Source organism: Protopterus annectens, chromosome 1.part1 (genome assembly GCF_019279795.1).
Source record: "Protopterus annectens isolate FY-2018-M chromosome 1.part1, PAN1.0, whole genome shotgun sequence".
Taxonomy (NCBI): Eukaryota; Metazoa; Chordata; order Ceratodontiformes; family Protopteridae; genus Protopterus; species Protopterus annectens.
The window spans coordinates 486040462-486054861 of NC_056726.1; the positions used below are offsets into that span (position 1 = coordinate 486040462).

The 14400-nt window shown below is 40.8% G+C and overlaps 1 protein-coding gene across 1 annotated transcript in view; it reads right to left on the minus strand.

The window, feature by feature from the left end:
* Positions 1–14400, minus strand: part of SLC2A12 (solute carrier family 2 member 12) — a 376139-nt gene that overhangs the window by 207671 nt on the left and 154068 nt on the right. The window lies entirely within an intron of this gene.

Sequence of the window (14400 nt, forward strand, 5' to 3'; positions counted from 1 at the left end):
CCACTTGACAAATAGAGTGCAGTAAATCTGCTAAATCTTTTGAATTGTACAGTCAAGAAAGGTTGAAATCTTTTGCTTTAATAGTTCAAAAGTGTGTTGTTGATATTTTAACATATGGAACTGACAGTTGAGTGCTCTGATAGCTAAGGTTGCAAATGTGTATACTTTTTACCCCATCTGTCCAGAGCTCTGGAATCCTTGTCAGAAGGAATAGGATTCTTAGCAGAACTAGCCTCAGCCCCTTTAGGTTCCTGTGTAATGCTCTCTGGGTTTTCAGCAGGATTTATGTACAGGTATTTGTGAGATTCCAGTACTTAGTAATACCTGTCAGGTTTACTGGGAGCAGGAGGTAGGGCATCAGGGGCTAAGCTGGATTCATGGAAAACATAATCCACCACCTCTAAGATAAGGGGAATGCCTAAGGGTCTGTGCTGGGGCAGGTCTAGAAACTCTCTTAGTCTTTTCTTAGACTGAGGGAAGTCCTGCGATTCCCAGTGAAAATGTTCCCTGAGGGTGTGAAGGATTTCCCCAAATGAAAGGTCTTCTGGTGGGGAGGCAGAAGGAATGGATTCCTCTGCATCTGAATCCTCATAAGCAGTCAGAGGTTGTTGTTCCTCTTCAAAATCTGAATAATCAGATTCCTCAGAATCCTGTTCTGTCAGTATTTCAGGAGAAGGGTGTCTTTTTCTTTTAGAAGTTGTGGTCTGACTGCCCCTGATAAGGGAGATAAGATCCTCCGCCATTTTAAGCATTTGGGCTGGTGGAGGTGGGGCAGGAGTAAGATGATGGCTAGAGGTAGATTTTCTAGGAGTGGCCTGGCTTCTAGGCCTAAGAATATCCATCGGTCTGACAGAAATGGTAGTCGGATGGGAAGACATTGTTTTTTGTCTAGATTTGGTAGTGCGGAAGCAGGTGCCTGTGCCGCGTCTCCAGACCCAACTGAGGCAGAGACAATCAAAGGCTCGGAAGGCAAAGAAGATTTCTGCTGCATACTGGACTCTAAAAGGGTCTCAGTAGAGGCCTGCATAGACATCTTATTGGGCATCAGGGGATGCGAAAGTGCCTCACTGAATTCCGGAGAACTGAAAACCTGCTTAGTGGTAGAGTCATTGGGAGGCTTAGCCTTGTGTGGTCTGTCTCTATCGTTATCTCTACGTTTTTTTGGAATGTCCATCGATTGTTGGCTGACAGATGCCATTTTGGAATGTGAAGATGGAAGATGAAAATACCTGTCTACAATAAGAGCTCTGCGATGAATGGTTCTTCTGTTAAAGAGGGCACAGAACCTGTAACGAGGGACATCATGGTCTGGGCCTAAACAAGTGACACAGTATGAATGGAAGTCTCAGTGTGGGATCTGCTTTCCACAGGCGAGACAATTGTTAACTTTTTCTGACATTGGTTAGTGCAAGAAAAAAGGATCCCCAACGGGGTACTTAGCTTTAGATGTTTTCAGCTGTAATTCAAACTCTGGTAGTGACCAACTGGCACACTTGCGAACTGCTTCTGCTATGGGCTCCACTGCAGGAAAGACTGATGTAATGGCGTCAGCTGCCTTCCTTTACAGCACTGATGATCTGACATCAGACAGCAAGCAACAGCAGCTGACACAGAAAAACATTGACTCTGGTATTTGGGCTGGCTGAGGGCTATCACAGCAGGGATAACCCACAGGTGATGACTGCAACAGTGAAACACGAAGAACATCTATTGATCTTCTCAGAATTTCAAGCACATTTAACCCCCCTATTCATCCTATGATTTCTTGTTTTGAAAGAATGTGTGAACTGGACTTTTGAAACACCTTATAACCAGAAAGTCGTGACCTGTTGAGAATAATAACTTAACATATAGTGAAAAACAATTGCTTCATGAATTAAAAGTTCACAAAATTTAAGATTTATGAAACCAGATAAAGGGGGTGGGTCAGTGGTGATGGAGAACCCGCATTATTTCAGCCAAATACATGAAATGTTATTAGGTGATTTCTATGTCAAGGTCTCCCGCAATGAACTTAATACAGCATGTAAAAGAGTGAGAGAGATGTTAAATGACATGTTTATTGATAAACAAATTGATTTACATGAATACAATTATTTAAATTTAGTGTCACCCAGAATACCAACCATTTCTGGACTTCCAAAAATTCATAACAGCATTAGTTCTCCACCTATGAGACCAATTGTTGAAGCAAGATCACCCACCCATGTGCGAAATATCTTGATGAAAAATTGAAACGTCTTGCTCTGAATGAGGATAATATTTGTAAAGATTCATGCCATTTTCTAGAAAAAATAAATCAACTAGAGTACAGAGACAGTTACATCTTTGCCACTACTGATGTTAAAGACCTCTGCAGTGGACCCCCCATGACTTGGGAATCAAGTGGTTTTCAGAATTTCTATTTGAAAAGGGGTTTGCGCAGGAAAGAATGAACACCTAAACACACAAAAACATACTCGGAGGCTCTAAATAAAAATCTGCCTAAGCAGCAGAGACATCCAAAGCAGACACCCAAGCAACTGCTACCCCAAAACAAAACACGTGCAACACATAGCTCACAAAGCCAGTGTAACGAACAGTCACAGCCCTTAAGGCTAAACAACACACCTGACACACTTGTAATAGGTAACTCTATCGTCAGGCACACTGATGTCATGCTCACCAGGCTGAAAAAGGAGAAGGTCACGGTGAGCTGCCTGTCAGGCGCTAGGATTTGCCACATAACACAAGCACTCAGGTCACTCCAAGGCAAGTACAAATATGACTCAGTCATTGTCCATGCTGGTGTGAATGACCTGAGACGTACCTCCCTGGACTACATGAAAAGAGACATAGAAGAGCTCTCTCAGCATGTGGCCCAGGCTGGTATGACCCTGACCTTGAGTAGCATCTTACCCTCACCAAGAATGATGCCACAATATGAAGACAAGATGATCAATTTCAACAATTGGCTTAAGTATTGGTGTCATTCAAAGGGGATCCAATGCCTGTCAGCCTGGGATGACATGCTCGACAAGCCACGATGCTTCACTAGGGACGGCTTGCACCTGTCACCCCTGGGCTTTTTGATATTGGTAAAGGCTCTTGCTACCCCCATAGTGCCTTTTTTAGGCAAGGCTCAAAAGACAAACCCACCTCCATAGGTATCACAAGGGATAAGAAACTAAGAGTAATGCTACTCAATGTCAGAAGTCTAAACCTCAAGATGCATGCACTCGAAACTCTCCTTAGCATAGAGAACATTGATATCTGTGCAGTAACAGAAACCTGGTTCAAGGCTCCCGAGAGCACCCAGCACTACCAGGTTATACCTCATACCATGCTTTTCGGCCCCAAAACTTGGACTGAACCAGAAAAGGAGGGGGAGTATCAATATTTGTCAAAGATACCTACACCTCCAGGTTGGTGGCACAGCACGAAGCATCAGAGACTATCCATGTGCAACTAACAGTGGATAAAACTGCCTTCCAGTTTATAGCCTTCTACTGACCACCCTCCCAAACCCAGGAACCCCACTCGGCCTTCCTGAGAACACTGGAAAATATGAAGGTCTCTCCAAACACCATTATATTGGGCAATGTCAACTACCCAAACATAGACTGGGAGCATTACTCTAGCTCCAACACCCTAGCTCAAAGGTTCCTAGAATTTATAAACTCAAATGCTATGGAACAACTTGTTACCACTCCCACAACAGGGGAAAACATACTGGACCTGATCATCACCAACATGGGGACTCTATGCTCCAGACCAGAAGTGTATCCCTCACTGGTAAGATCAGACCATAAACTAATCTCACTGGATATTCACATCCCGACCCCACCCCCTGCCCAGAAAACCACAGTGAAAAACTTCTCTAAAGCAAATTCCATACTCCTCAAACCGAGGTGGAATCCTTCAAAGCCCCCGGGCCTGTGGAAAATATGTCTCAGACCACATAATCCTTTATAAACGCATTCTATGAACACCTTCAGGAATGCATGGATCATGCAATCCCAAATAAAACCAAGACCCAATCCTCCAAAGGCAGACATCCTGTCTGGTGGACCCCAGCCATAAACAAACTATACAATAGAAGGAGGAAGCTACTACATGATAGAGCAAAATCCCAAAAAGGGAAGGCATCTCTGATCAGTGTTAGCAAAAAACTACGGGCACTCATAAAATCGTGTAAGGCCAGCTTCGAAAGAAAAATTGCACAGGACACTAAGGATAATCACAAGGCTTTCTTTAGTTATGTTAGGAACCTGGGTGGGAATTCCCAGATATGCTCAGAATTAGTCCAAAATGACAAAAAATACATCAAACCCACAGACATTGCCAACATCCTAGCTGACAGGTTCAGCGCAAACTTCTTCCCCCCTCCCCACCAAAAGGGCAAATATCTATCCCAGCAGAGTGCTGCCCCCCTGACATCTCAGATGCTCAGGTAAGAGCTGCCCTCTCCAAAGCAAAAAACACAGCATCAATGGGACCAGACGGTGTCCCGGGCTGCGTCTTACATGAACTCCAAGAACAGCTAAACCCAAACATAAAACTACTGTTCAGTCTCAGCCTTACCACAGGATATGTACCGAAAGAGTGGCGTACAGCAACAGTGGTTCCTCTCCACAAATGTGGTGCCTCAACGGATCCTGGAAACTATCGCAACATAAGCCTGACTAGCTTGGTCTGCAAAGCTATGGAAAGAATCATCATGGACCTCATAAAAAAAAGATATTGGGGACCTACAGACACTGGATCCTACCCAGTTTGGCTTTGTTAAGGGCAGATCCTGCCTCTTAAACCTTGTCGATTTCTTTGAAACAGTCACCAAGGCCATTGACGAGGGGAAGGTGGTCCACACAGCCTACCTGGACCTCGCAAAAGCCTTCGATACAATACCCCACTCAGGCATTATAGATAAGCTCACCAGCTTAAATATAAACCCCTATGTCACTAGATAGTTGCAAACTGGCTCAAGGACAGAACCCACATGGTTAGAATTGCTGGAGCCATGTCAGACTCCAAACCAGTTACAAGTGGCATCCCACAAGGCTCAGTCCTGGGACCTCTCCTGTTCGGTATATATTTCTCAGAGGTACAGGCCAACACAGAAGGACTGTGACTGACCAAGTTCGCAGATGACTGCAAACTGGGCGCTATAATCAACTCTCCAGCCGACACAAGCATCCTCCAAAAGGGCCTCATAGAAACAGACAACTGGTGCCAGAGCCATGGCCTCAAGCTAAACACCAAAAAGTGTATAGTTATCCCCTTTGGCAAAAACAAAGTGCCCACAAATTACCACATAGGTGGTAATCCATTAATCTGGAAGAAGTAATTAGGGACCTGGGGACCCAAGTTGATAGCAATCTCTCATTTGACAGCCACGTGGCCAAAGTGGTTAGAAAAACATTTTATATAGCCCACCTAATCATGAAGGGATTCACATCTAGATCAGGGGAGGTCATCGTGCCTCTTTACTCATCCCTCATCAGGCCCACAATTGTGTACAATGCCCCTTTTGAGATGTACCTTACCAGACACCTGCAGCAACTGGAAAGACCCCAAAAGTACCTCACCAAGATGATGAAAGGGCTCAAACAGATGCCATATGCTGCCTGGTTAAAGAAACTCCAGCTCTACTCGGTGGCATACTGCCTGCTCAGAGGCGATCTGTGCCTGACGTATAAAGCCATGTCCAACCCGGAATTAATGGACATGCTGCACCTCAGAAAATCCAAATCCCATCGAGCTACGCGCTTGAGAGACTTGAACCTCAGCACTGAAATAAATAGGACATGCTGGAGGGACAGATTCATAACCCAGAGGCTCCCTTCACTCTGGAATAAAATCCCAGTCCAGGTTAGGCAGAGTCCCTCATTGACTCTCTTCAAGAGGAATCTTGATGAGTGGATGGGGGATCATCGGTTTACCCCGGGTATCACTTCTGTGTCACTGTTAGACAGAGGCACAGTATACTAACCTCGAAAAAGGCATAGCAAAATTAATTTAAAATGGGTGGTGAAAGCCAAACACACTCTGGCTAGGCTTATAAATGCCCTAGGCAGATAGCCTAGTATGAACCTATGAACCTTTTAAACACTTTTAGAAATTGTGCTGAAAAATAACTTTTTGATCTTTGATAAAGGATTTTTTCTCCAACGTTTGGGTGTGGCCATGGGTTCTGCATGTGGTGGGTTGTTTGCAAATGTGGTTTTGACCAAGTGAGAATATTCTCACTTGTTTGAATCTGATTTTATGAAATTTTATAAATGATATCCACGCTTCCTGGATGATGTCTTTATTGTTTGGGATAATGACAGTAATTCACTTCACAGGTTCTTTAGGCATATCAATCAGACTACTGAATTTCTTAAATTTTCTTATGTTGCAGATAAAGATAATATTGCTTTCATGAACATTTGGCTCTATAAGGATTCAACAAACAGGAAATCTGAAACCAAAATGTACAGGGAATTCACCTTTTCAAACACGTACTTATATTTTACTACCTCCCATCCTTATCATCAGAAGTGTGCTGTTCTTAAGGGACAGTGTGTGAGCCGCACTCATGGTTTCTGATTTTGATTCTTTCCTGGATGAATGCAAACATATTTAACATATATTTTTAACCAGAGACTATCCTAGTAAATTTGTTGATTTACTAATGTATGAGGTGGTCAACAAAAGAGAGTGTAGCCAGACCTATTTTACAGCATGCCCCCCATCAGGATTCTGTTATGACATCAGTCAGTCTCATGGAGCCGATGGACCAAAGTATGACTTTTTATAACAATATTGATTCTTCTACATGTACTTTTAACAATGTTTATTGGGTCTATCCTGGTTTGGCAAGTTCATTTATTACCCAATACAATGTGGACAGTAACACAGAGAAGTCCTTTACAAAAACTGTGCTCTCTTGAGAGATGATAGCCAAAATAGTAGTGATAAAGCCCAAATTACTTTTACGAAAGGACAGAATTTTAAGTACTTGGTCGAGTGTTTTGATACTAACAGTAGGAAAAATATTTTCACAAGTTTTAAAATGCCTAAGTGTGGGAGCTGTTCTATGTGTAAATTTAGACTCTGCTGTGAACAGTATATAGTAAATGGTTTTAAGTCTAAAATGAAAGAGCCTTGTAACTGCTCCACAAAGGGTGCTGTTTATACTGCTTTGTGAATGTTGTCAAGTGAATTACATAGGCAAGACTGAACGCTATTTTAAAGATTGTATTTGGGGACACAATAATGACATAAAAAATAAGAAAGTAAGTAATGCTTTAGCTAAACACATCGACTTTTTTCCTGATTACATGTTTAAATTTGTAGTTATAGAGAAGGTGCCAATTGATTTATGACCCTTGGCAGCTACTTTTGGAGAAACGTGAGCTGTACTGGCAACTGCAATTAAATGCTGGTAGCTGGCCTGGGCTTAATGATTTTATTTATATTTCATGTTTATTTAAAACAGAAGGCTTTGGAGAGGTAGTTTGTTTCAATTTGACATTTTTACTTTTATTTTTTACCCTTTAAAAAAGTGGTTTTATCACTTTAAATTTGTTGCTTTGCTTGGAGCTCAGCAGTCATGTGATCATGTAATCTAATACGTTCTGTTATTTAAAGGGAGTTCAAACACTGTCTTTTATCTGATGATGTTTATACTTAATAAATGGAAGTGCTAGTCTATTAGTTGTACTATCTGTCAGAGTCTCTGTAGCCTGCGGGTTATCTTAGCTGGTTTACTTCACACAGTTGTAGCAAGATAGATCAGCTCTGAGACACTTCTCCACACATGCTAACATTTTAGTGAATACTACAAATTCAGATTCATCACTGTAATCAGAGTAGAATTCTCTGCTAGGCAAAGGTCTTTCAACCATTTCTGGATTAAGGTTTCCAGGGCTCTAGTTGTTTTTGTGTGTGTGTGTGTGTGTGTGTGTGTGTGTGTGTGTGTGTGTGCGCGTGTACATGCATGTGGCTATAAAGCAGTTAGATCCTAAAGATTCTGTGATTATACTGTTTGTGGTGGTTCAGTACAGTTTTAATAGGGAGCAGCATGATTGCTTACTTCACCTCTGCTTTCAACACTAGTTTTTTTTGTATCCACACTTTGAAATCTTCCAGAATTGCACTCTCCAGGTCCTGCTGACTAAATTTTTTTTATTTCTCACTTTCACTATACTCTACTATAAACCTCAACCATTTTCTGAACCATACAAAAAGCTTTTCTTTTGCTTATTTCTTTATGTGCCTGTATCAATCTTCTTCTAACAGTTCTCTGGTATTTTTACATTCCCTGTTAAAACCTACATTCAGCTGCACCATCTTTACCAGCACACCCATGCTCTTGACCATTCCCTTGACTTTTCATACATACTGTCTGAAGACTGACAAACTGCCTGTCCAGGAATCTCCCATCCTCTCCTTTTTTACTGGCTCACCTTTGCACTGTGCCATGACGCAGCTCCTAAATTCAGCTTTCTGGCCTTTCCAAATCCTCACTGATTTCCATTGCATCCCATTCATCTTGTATGCATATCATGAAATTTTGTACTGTAGCTTTCACTTCACTCCTTCTCCTTTAACAAATGAAGAAGGAACCTCTGTGGGCAGTGGTATATTTATATATCCCTCACATTATCATAACCTTCACTGGGGAATGACATTTGGTTTACCTGTGTTCAGCTTATATTCATTTATTAGCTCCAGTAGGTGACCTCTGGTTTGAAACTACACTGTTACTACCTCTGGTCCCTTTGAATACATCTCCCACATTCTAGGAGAACAAATGAAACTCTGAATCTGTACATAGCAGACATGTTATAACACTTTGACCCCATTCAATCCCTTGTGATTTAGACACTTTATATAACTTATTTACAGGTAGGTGAATTGTATTAGTGGGGCCCCCATTCAATCATGACCTAGTTGCAAAGATTGAGGCAAGAATTATTACAAAATACAAATTAAGACTTGTTAGAACAGCACATTGACGCTATTATCTTCATCTTACTTAAATCATTTTTACGTATTGTGGCATAGTGTGTCAAACTTGTATCATATAGCAGGCTGGATGCAGCTCATATTGCCTGCTAGGGGGGTTGGTTTTGTACATTGTCTGTCTAATAACACAGACTATGACCAGCACAGGGGTTTGTCACTATTAATTTGCCGCAAGTTATTAGAGGCTATACATCTGCCTTACAACTACTATGCAATGATTCAATAGTGTTGCTTTATTAGTATTGCTGTTAGTGAAAACTAAACAATTTTGAAGTTATAAAATACTAATCAGTTAAAAAATATCAATTATACTGTGTAGTAACATGAAAAAAACATGGTTTGGCAGGCTGTGCACATTCACATTCACATTTATTTACTGTTTTTATGTTTAATATTGTTTATTAGTGATGTATAAGTGTTAGGATAATTAGTATGTCTACTGACAATGTGGTGATTCAGCACTTGATATTTTATTTATCACCAGCCAGGTTTAGAGGCATGTGTTGAAATCAGACTATATTTTTTACCTTTTGTTATCACAAAATATAGGTAGACAATTCAGATTGCAGACTCTACTATCTCTACCACAAACCATCTCTACAGTTTATTATGATTTTTTTTAAGTATTCTTATACTTGTTTAATTTACTGCAGTAGCGTTGTCACCTCACAGTAAGACATTGTCCTGTTCGATTCTCAGCTAAAGTGTCTTCTCTGTGCAGACATGCGTGAATGGGTGTACCTTCGTTGGAGGTTGTGCGTCAGGGCTGTCAACTCGGCACGTAAAAATCTACTGTCAATCATTAGCGGACTGGAGTTCCACTGTGGTGACCCCTAACCAGGAAAAGCCAAAAGATACAACAACAACAACAACATTCTTATACTTGTTTAACTTAATTATTTGTTAATGTATTTATTTATTCAGATATGATACTGGGAAAGTCTGAGTGGGCATTGGTACTCATTTTCAGTAGAAGACACAGAAAAAAAGCTCCATAGGTATGTTTACAGTGTGAGATCCATATACATGTTAAAAAGAACACAGACATACAAGTATATATTCCAAAAGGTCTATATTAGATCACCGAATGCTTAAAAAAGTGAACGGTGATTAATAGACCCTATGTAAGTGAAAGCTTACAATGTTGAACCATCAGAACAGCCGCCGTTCCAACAAAAAAAAAAAAAAAAAAAGAAAACACTTTAAACATTACATTAAGTGGGGGGCTTCACCCCCCCCCACTTAAATATACCAACTCTGAGACAGCACTACACTGCCAAAAACAGCAAATTAACAAAGCGGCCAAGCAAATTCTTTCTCAGAGAAAGAATTCACTTAAAATCCGCTTCGATATTTTGCCATTTCAGTCTTTTAAGTTCGACCAAGATGCATTTGAAAGAATGCGTCTTTGGTTTTCTAATAGGGAACCATTCCAAATTACAACAGTTAAAGTATATCATAAAAAATTTTACAAAATCAGAAAATAATTTGTAATGTTATATGAAAATGTAAGTTACTAAGTTGCATGAGAGTGCAAGTTACATGGAATCAGGTTACTGAAAGGGAGCACATGTAGGAAGAGATTAAAGGGGAAAAACATTCATAGAGATTCCTGGAGCATAGCATAAATAAATATATTGGAGTTGTGAAACCGAAGTACATGTTGTGAAACAGCAAGGCAGTAGAAAAGGAAAGTCAGAGGCTACAGAAAAGGGATAGTGTTTGAGATGAAAGGCTTCTAGAGAACACAGAAGAGAGGAATATAAAGTAAGGAACATTACAATACTTCCAAATAAGCAAACCAAGACACCTGGAAGGCTAGTTGACAAAAATCACTCCACGTTGTGCAAATAACCCAATTTATTCAAATACACAAATGCAGAAGAGTTATAAACGCCTAACTAAGTCACCGCGTTTTCGTCCCTGTCTCACAGGACTTCATCAGATAATACCAAACCAGAAGAGTTAACTCAATTTAAACCCACCCCACTTGGTTTAATGACTTAATTGAATGCAATAAATTAATCAATCAACTAAAGCCTCTAAATATTCCCTACATGGTTTACCAAAAAATTCATGCAAATAGACACATTTATAAAATACATATAACATGTTAAAACCATAGTCATAACAGAATAAATACATATTGTATAAAAAATATATGAAACCCAGAACATTATAAACCTGTTTGAAATTATTAAAAATAATTGTTAAAAACAACGTCAAACTGCCCCCCCCCCCCCACATAGTCAATTCAAAATTTGGCAGATCGGATATTAAGCACTGGAGCTAAAGAGATACGCTCATTGAGACCTGGTAGCTTATTTGCTTCCAGTTTTAACTGCCAGAACAACTCACGGAATTATATTCTTGTTTCCCAAGGACCTCTTCTAGGATCAATTTCTCCTTTTTCTAACACACAGAAACCAAAGGATGCCATGCTACATATTAAACTGTGTTTATACAGGGCATTGTTTTCGTCATGTTTCCTTACATCATTAAGATGTTCATAGACAAGCCTTTTGAACTTCCTAGTGGTCTTACAAATATAGAAAGCACCACATTCTTTGCAGATAGCAATGTAAATCACCCCTATAGTGTCACAGTTAGAATAGGCATTAGTCCAAGGTTCTAGGTTTCTCTCTTTTAAAAAAATTATATCCCCCTCTATGACATGTGAACATTGGGAGCAAGAGCCACACTTAAAAGTTCTCTGTCTTTGTCTCTTGGGTTTCTTTTTACGGCCCGCTAACATCTCCTTAATATTTCTACCCTTCCAATATGTAATTCGAAGGGGGTCCTGAAATAATTTGTCTAGATCCGAGTAGTTTCCAAACCTATTCCAATTACTAGTGACAATTTATTTAAGGACCACCTTCGAATTACCTGTTACTGTGTCTATGGGATTGCAATTGGCCACCACAGTCTCTAACAACAACAAATTTTCTCTGCCAACAATTAAACAGTTCAAACTCAACATTTACCTACTCTAGCGTACTGCAGTTCCTACAAAACAGTGTCTACGGGACTGCAGTTGGCTACCACAGTCTCAAACAACAAAAACTTTTCTCTCTCAACAATTAAACAGTGTAAGTTACAAATATAAAAAAAAAATTGTTAGGCTCTCTTTTACCATGCTGTGTAACAAAGCAAGTCACAATTTTGGTCAGCCATAGGGCTCTTTCTGATTTATTTTTTGCCTCCTTCCCCTGTAACTAAAGTAAACTGACTCATACATTTGTCTCTCTGACCCTAACTTTTACAACTATACCTTGTACTTTTGTGGCTTTCTAACACTTGGACATAGATTCCTGTCTGAAAGTTTTACTTATTTGTCTGACATTTGAACAAGTAACCCTGATAAAAACCTCAAAACTGTATACTGTTGGTCTGTGTTTCCTGCTAAAAGTAAGTAAAATTAAAGTTCTGAGTGCAGATTTTAGGCCCTTATATTAAATTTACCTGTGGTGTGTTGTGGTTCTGACCGCTCTACTCATCTCCCACCCCCAAATCCCATCCACCCCAAGTATCCTCAAATTTATACTTTCACCTTGTAGTCTGGTCACTCTGACAGTCCCTCCCACCACTATAACTTGTGCTCTCACTCTATCACTCTTCCCACCTTGTCACCAATCTTCCCCTTTTCCCCACTGACCTTTGGCTGCCTCCTCTGTGACCTTCCTCTCTCACACGTAACTCTTTCACTCCCTAGCACACCTACTATCTCCTCACATACTCACTATTTCCACCCCCTCAATACTGTTCCTTCCCTCATTTTCTACCTACCACCCTTCCCTAATATATTTCTTTAGATTTTTCCCTATAACTCTTCCCCTCCTTTTTCCATCACACAATACAATCCTTACTGCTATTTCTCCCACGTCTAATCTCACTAGCCCTAAACACTTCCTACCACACTGAGCTCCATATCTTCCCCTCTTCTGCCACCTTTCTCTTTCCAAGACCTCTTCCAACATATAACCAAGCTCAACTATTAACCCGTCTCTTTTCTGTCCATCCCCCTTTCAATGTCTTAAATTTTAAACTCGTGGCCTACCCCACTCTTACTCCTAAGCCCAAACTCAAGTACATCATTCCCCTTACTGACCCCCCTCACCTTTTCCATCTTGTCTTTGCTCTTTTGGTTTCTGGTGACATCCATCCAAATCCTGGTCCCTCCCCTCCCTCCACTTCTCCTCCACCTTCATCTGCTGTCCCCCCCAAAAAATCATCAAATATCTCTAGCCTGAAACATCTCTCTATCTCTGCAATGAACATCCAAAGCCTAAACAACAAAACATCCGAACTTCACACATGGTTGGCCCAACACAAACCTCACATCCTGGCCCTATCGGAAACCTGGCTAAAACCTCATTTCAATTCCTCTGAATTTCTCCCACCTCAATACAATATCTATAGGTCTGATAGGACACCCCAAAAGGTGGTGGGGTGGCTATATTGTGCTGTTTCACTGATGCTAACACTTATAGACATTACCCTTCCTAGTTTCTCCCCTGCTGAACTACTGCTCCTAGACTGCCACATCAATAACTATAGGAAGTTTGCTATTACCTCTATCTATATCCCCCCAGATAAAAACATCCCTATCCTTGAACATATACTCTCCTGGATAAACACCTCCATACCCTATGAAACCATCATTCTTGGAGATGTTAATATATAAACCTGTATGGATTCTCACAACTGACCACTACTCCTACCCACTACAGTAAAAACGCTACTGGTTCCACAATTGACTCGATCTTGACCAACTCTCCAAACAACTCTTGTAACCCTTTTACCTTCCCTGATTCTATTAGTGGCCATTCTCCAGTTTCTATCTTAAGGCACTCACCTCATCTCTCTAAGCTCCATCTTATAGGTTCATAGGTTGGTACTAGGCTATCAGCCCTAGGGCCTATACAAGCCTAGCCATAACAATTCCCTGGCTATTTCTTCCCACACTATTTACTTCCCTGGACCCCTTTCTAGCAGGGCAACTGACATGATCCCCGGGATGAATTTTCTTTCTCCCATCCAATCGTCAAGGTTCTTTTTGAAGAGGGCCAAAGAGGCTCTCTGCTTGACATGTATGGGCAATCTATTCCAGAGTCTGGGGAGTCTCTGGGTCAGGAACCTATCCCTCCAGCATGTTTTGTTTATTGTGATGACAAGGTTTAGATCCCTGGAGTGTGTGGCTCTGAGGGATTGGGATTTCTTTAAGTGTAGCATGTCCAACAGCTCTGGGTTTGACATGGCCTTGTATGTTAATCTGAGATCACCTCTGAGTAGATGATATGCGACAGAGTATAGCTGGAGTTTTTTAAGGCAGTCAGCGTAGGGCATCTGCTTTTGGTCTGTGATTCTTTTAGTGAGGTATTTCTGCAGCCTTTCCAGTTGTTGCAG